The following is a 6,487-nucleotide window of genomic DNA, read 5'->3' as shown; positions in this document are numbered from 1 at the left end:
AGGTTTTAAAGTGAGAACACTGGGTTTATTCCTCTACTGTTCGATATTCTGTTCTTCTGTTCAGAACCTTTAGGTTGGCGTCATGGAACGTTTGTGTGACCTTTCTTTATTTATATTTGTTTACATACATTTATTGTTTTTCTCTCACGGCAGGGGGCGTTCTGTCCCCCCCCAACGTGATTTCTCGTGCAAATTTCCATTCATTCCTCTTTTTTTTTTCTTCTTCTTCTTTTCGTGGTTTGGTACTCCTAAGTGTACTATGTTCATTCATGTAGGCTGAGCCGCCATTCAGAGCTAATCTTCCATTGATTGAATCCATATCTTTTCAATATTGTTATTTTTTTTTTCCCTCTGATGCAACTTTTTTTTAAGGTTGTTGAGCCTGATTTTTTTGTTATGTAAATATACCGAGTTACGGCTCGTGTATGTTTTCATAACCTTTTTTTTATTATTATATAATTTATATTGTATTATTTCATTGGGGTGTATTGCCGAGGCATCCTTCCCGATGTATACTATTTATGTTGGTCGGTGATTCCAGCGTAGTTATAGAGATAATCGTGCTCACGGCCTGATTTATTTATGTCATTTATTTTAAGTGATTTTTTTTTTGTCTGTTAAACGTGTGCGAGGAATCAAGTGTCGTCCTCGTCTCTCCTTTGTCACTCTTCTTTGTATCATTTATCATATGATTTCGATGTACTTATTGATTTCCCACGATCAGTTATCTCTTATTCCTCATTATTATAATAATAATTTCCGTTTGTTGTATGTATTGTGTCAAACCATTAGCTTGTATAGTATCATTATTATTATTCTTATTATTATTATCATCACTGTAATTATAATAATTATTTTGTCCAATACTTTTCAATTATTGTTATCTTGTGTATCATAATTTTTACTACTTAAATAAAATCCCTAAGCCGGATCCATAGAAGAATCATGTTGACTATATTTTGTCTAATAAAGATACAAACTTGGAAGACAGACTGTTTCTCTCAACCGACTTCCCTCCATCATTGATGAAAGGATTTCATTATGTTAAGATGGTCTGCCGCCTTTCGAAATCTTCACTGGAGTAAAAAAAAAAAATAATTAAAGGCACTGCGCACCTCACGTGGGGCACTGTAGGCATTACTTAAAGGTCTTGTGCGGCGTCCCTAAGACCCCTAGCTGCAACCCCTTTCGTTCCTTTTACTGTACCTCCTTTCATATTCTCTCTCTCTTCCATCTTGCTATCCACCTTCTCCTAACAGTTGTTTCATAGTGCCATTGCTTTGAGGTTCTTCCTCCTGTCACACCTTTCAAGCCTTCCAGCTCTGAACGACCTCATAGGTCCCAGTTCTTGAAATTCTATATGACATTCCATGAGACTAATGCGCTCAATAAATAACACATTCATGAAAATAAATGTATTTTTCTAGAATACAAATAATTTATGCAAATGAGTGTTAAGAAAGCCTTAGTATTTTGTAAAAGGTTAATATAATAAAAGATCAAGAGTAAATGAAAGGAAATATATGAAAAATCTAAAATACTAAATACAGAGGAGTGTTAAGAAATCTAGTATTTTGTAAAAGGTTAAGATAATGAAAGATCAAGAGTAAATGAAAGGAAATATGGAAATATATAAAAAATCTAAAAGACTAAATACAGAGGAGTGTTAGAAACCTAGTATTTTGTAAAGGGTTTAGATCATGAGAGATCAAGAGTAAATGAAAGGAAATATATAAAAAATCTAAAAGACTAAATACAGAGGATTGTTAAGAAACATAGTATTTTGTAAAAGGTTAAGATAATGAAAGATCAAGAGTACATGAAAGGAAATATATAAAAAATCTAAAAGACTAAATACAGAGGAGTGATAAGAAACCTGGTATTTTGTAAAAGTTTAATATAATGAAAGATCAAGAGTAAATGAAAGGAAATATATAAAAAAACTAAAAAAAAAAAATAATTACAGAGGATTGTTAAGAAACCTGGTATTTTGTGAAAGGTTAAGATAATAAAAGATCAAGGGTAAATGAAAGGAAATATATAAAAAATCTAAAAGACTAAATACAAAGGAGTGTTAAGAAACATAGTATTTTGTAAAAGGTTAAGATAATGAAAGATCAAGAGTACATGAAAGGAAATATATAAAAAATCTAAAAGACTAAATACAGAGGAGTGATAAGAAACCTGGTATTTTGTAAAAGTTTAATATAATGAAAGATCAAGAGTAAATGAAAGGAAATATACAAAAAAACTAAAAAAAAAAATAAATACAGAGGATTGTTAAGAAACCTGGTATTTTGTGAAAGGTTAAGATAATAAAAGATCAAGGGTAAATGAAAGGAAATATATAAAAAATCTAAAAGACTAAATACAAAGGAGTGTTAAGAAACTTAGTATGTTGTAAAAGTTTAAGATAATAAAAGATCAAGAGTAAATGAAAGGAAATATATAAAAAATATAAAAGACTAAATACACAGGAGTGTTAAGAAACCTGGTATTTTGTAAAAGGTTAAGATAATGAAAGATCAAGAGTAAATGAATGGAAATATATAAAAAAATCTAAAAGACAAAATACAGAGGAGTGTTAAGAAACCTAGTATTTTGTAAAAGGTTAAGATAATGAAAGATGAAGAGTACATGAAGGGAAATATGTAAAAAATCTAAAAGACTAAATACAGAGGATTGTTAAGAAACCTGGTATTTTGTAAAAAATTAAGATAATGAAAGATCAAGAGTACATGAAAGGAAATATATAAAATATCTAAAAGACTAAATACAGAGGAGTGTTAAGAAACCTAGTTTTTTTTGTAAAAGATTAATGTAATGAATGACCAAGAGTATATGAAAGGAAATATAAAAAAAAAAAAAAAATGTCAAAGACTCAGTTGGTCTGGACGTGTGAGAAGAAGGGATGAGAAACAGTCGGCTAGAAAGGCTGTTAAATTTAGCAGCCTCAGTACCGTGATCGGTATGGTCTTGGCCTCCCACTTCGGTGGCCGCGAGCTCGATTCTCGGGCATTCCACTGAGGGATTAGAGATGTGTATTTCTGGTGATAGAAGTTCATTCTCGACGTGGTTCGGAAGTCACGTGAAGCCGTAGGTCCCGTTGCTGAATAACCGCTGATTTCATGCAACGTAAAAACACCATACAAACAAATAAACAAACAAACCTCGGGTCAAAAAGGGCAAGGACCTACATTTAATTGCATGGAGGCCATCTTCAGGGCAAACAGTAGTCATTCAGAAGGCAAATGATCCTGGACAAGAACTGCGGGAGAACTCATTCCAATGACATCTTTTTAGGTAAAAATATTATTGAAAAAAAAATAGAAAAGAAACTTGATTCTATTTCTGGGAGGAGTTTTTTGTGAGAACTTAGTTGTTATAAAAAGGAATATTTAAATGAGAATTGACTGGAAAAGGAAGACAGGTAAGAGAAAGATTGATGAATGAAGGTGAGCGTGGATTTAGACAAAAAAAAAAGAATGCCTTTGGATAGAGCTATTTTTTTTTACCTATAAAGTTTATTTACAAACATCGCAATTTTCATTTACACACTACGTTTTACAGTATTACCATAAATCCACTTTAAAAAAAAGCTTATGATAATACTAACAGAGAGGTAACGTTGAGGAAGCCTTGTACAGAGGATGAGTTGCAGAATCCTATGAAACATTTTGGTGATGGAAGTAAATAGTGTGTAGGATGCCTGTATGGGAGAGTGATTGAAAATGGGTTTGAGATCAGATGGAAAATGGGCTTGAGATGAAGGTGAGTGATTGACTCCAAGGCTGATTCATATATTTGCAGGATAGATAAAATGCATTTTCATGATGATAAAACGAGTCTCAGAGTGTGTACTGTCTCATGCTTGCAGATGATACTTCTGACCGGGAACAGTGAATGGAAACTGCAGAAACTGGTGAACGAATTTTGAAACATTTGCTAAGAACAATTGAAAGGGTTTCATAGTAGAAGCAAAGCGTGGGGTTTTGGATATGCAGAGACAGGGTGACTAGTTTGGTGTAAAATTAGGGCCAAGACAAGGATGTACTATTAGGTCTCGAATGGTGTTTAATATCTGAGTGTAAGAATAAAGGAAAAAGTCAGGGAAAAGTACAGCAGATATAGGTGAAAGCTTGTGGAATAAAAAGACGAAGAACAAATGGGGTTTGTGATGGCTGATGTTTGCACATACTACAGAACTGACTTCACAATAGAGCACTAGTAAGGAGAGAAGGAAAGTGATAGATATAGGCAAGTGTAACGTGTTGAGGGTTAATGGAAGCCAAGAATATTGAGTATTATTATTATTATATTATTCAGTAGATGAAACCTATTCATATGGAACAAATATTATGGGGTTTATTAGGGAGAAGAAAGAGGAAGTAAAGGGAAATGCAGAAAGAAGAGGTACCACTTATTAAAAAAAAGAAATAAGTAATTTAATAAATACAAAAAAAATGTATCAAAATACAAGGAGAGTATTATGACGGTAGTAAAGAATATTGACAAAATCAGTTAACGACTGTGAATGACTGACAAAGATAGGTATCTAGAAATAAATATATCAGAAGATTGGATTCGAGAATAGGTAATCTTGGAGTACCTGAAAAAAAAATCCAGGTTAGAATGTATGGAGCCAATATTGATCCAATTCTCCTTGACGTTGGTGTCAATGGTTGATCCAATTCTCCTCTTTGACGTTTGGTGTTGTTCCTTAAGTGTTTGATCCATTCTCCTTGGAACGTTTTTGGTGTCAATGTTTGATGATCCAATTCTCCCTTGAACGTTTTTTTAGTGTTCAAGTTTTTGTCAATTCTCCTTTGACGATGGTACAATGTTTGATCCATTCTCTTGACGGTTGGTGTCCAATGTTTGTTTATCCGAATTCCCCTCCAATGAATTCATTGGTGTCCAATTTTTTGTTGATCCAAATTTTCTCCCTTTGACGATTGGTCGTCAATGTTTGATCCAATTCTCCTTGACGTTGGTGTCAATGTTGATTCAATTTTCCTTTGACGTTACGTTGGGTCAATGTTGATCCAATTTCTCCTTGACGTTGGTGTCAATGTTTGATGTTCAATTCTTCTTGATTGTTTGTGTGGGTCAATGATGTTTTTGATCCAAGATTCTCCCCTTGACGTTGGTGTCAATGTTGATCCAATTCTCCTTTGACGTTGGTGTCATGGATTTGTTTCTTATCCAATTTCCCTCACGTTGGTGTCAATGTTTTTGATCCAATTCTTCCTTGACGGTGGTGTCAGTGTTTGATCCAATTCCTTCCTTTTATGTTGGTGGTCAATGTTTGTTCCTTAATTCTCCTTCACGGTGGTTCAATGTTGATCCAATTCTCCTTCACGGTGGTGTCAATTTTGTTTTGAATCCAATTCTCCATTTGACATTGTTGTCAACTTTGGTTTCCCAATTCTCCTTGACGAATTTGGTATCCAATTGTTTGATCCAATTTATCTTGACGGTTGTTGTTCGAAATGTTGATTCAATTTTCCTTGACCGTTGGTGATCAATGTTGATCCAATTCTCCTTGACGTTGGTGGGTCAACATGTTTGGATCCAATTGTTTCTTCCTTGACGCTTTGGTGTCATTGTTTTGCTCCAATTCTGCCTTGACGTTTGGTGTCAATGTTTTTGAATCCAATTCTTTTTTGTTTACGCTTTGGTGTCATTGTTTTGCTTCCCAATTCTGCTTGACTTGGTGGTTATGTTTGATCCAAATTCTTTCTTGACGTTTGGTGTCAGTTATCCCAATTCTTCCTTTCCTTCGTGTCAATGTTTTGATCCAATTCCCCTTGACGGTGGTTTGTCCAGTTTGATTTCCAATTCTTCTTGACGTTGGTGGTCCAATTGTTGATCCAATTACTCCTGAACGTTGTGGTGCAATGGTTTGATCCAATTCCTCCTTGACGTTGGTGTCATTGTTGCGCCAATTCCTTGCTTGAACGTTTGGTGGTCAATTTTTTGGATCCAATTCTCCTTGAACGTTGGTGTCAATTGTTTGCTCCAATTCTTGCTTGAACGTTGGTGTCCAATGTTTGATCCAAATTCTTCCTTGACGTTGGGTGGTCAATGTTGATTACCAATTTCTCCTTGCCGGTTCGGTGTCCATGTTTGATCCAATTCCCCTTTAACTTGTTGGTGTCCCCCATTGTGTTGATCCATTCCTCTTTGACGTGTGGTGTCAATCTTGATCCAATTCTCCTTGACGTTGGTGTCAATGTTTGGATCCAATTCTTCTTTGACTTTTGTTGGATCTTCATTCCAATTTTCTCCTTGACTTGGTGCCAATTGTTTTGATCCAATTTCTCTTTGACGTTGTGTTCCAATGTTTTGATCCAATTCTCTTTGACGTTGGTGTCCAATGTTTTGATCCAATTCTCTTTGACGTTGGTGTCAACTGTTTGATCCGCGTTTCTCCTTTGACGTTTGGTGTCAATGGTTTGATCTCCAATTCTTCCGTTGAAGATTG

This window comes from Macrobrachium nipponense, chromosome 3, assembly GCF_015104395.2.
Source record: "Macrobrachium nipponense isolate FS-2020 chromosome 3, ASM1510439v2, whole genome shotgun sequence".
NCBI lineage: Eukaryota > Metazoa > Arthropoda > Malacostraca > Decapoda > Palaemonidae > Macrobrachium > Macrobrachium nipponense.
Note: the sequence above shows the minus strand (reverse complement) of the source record.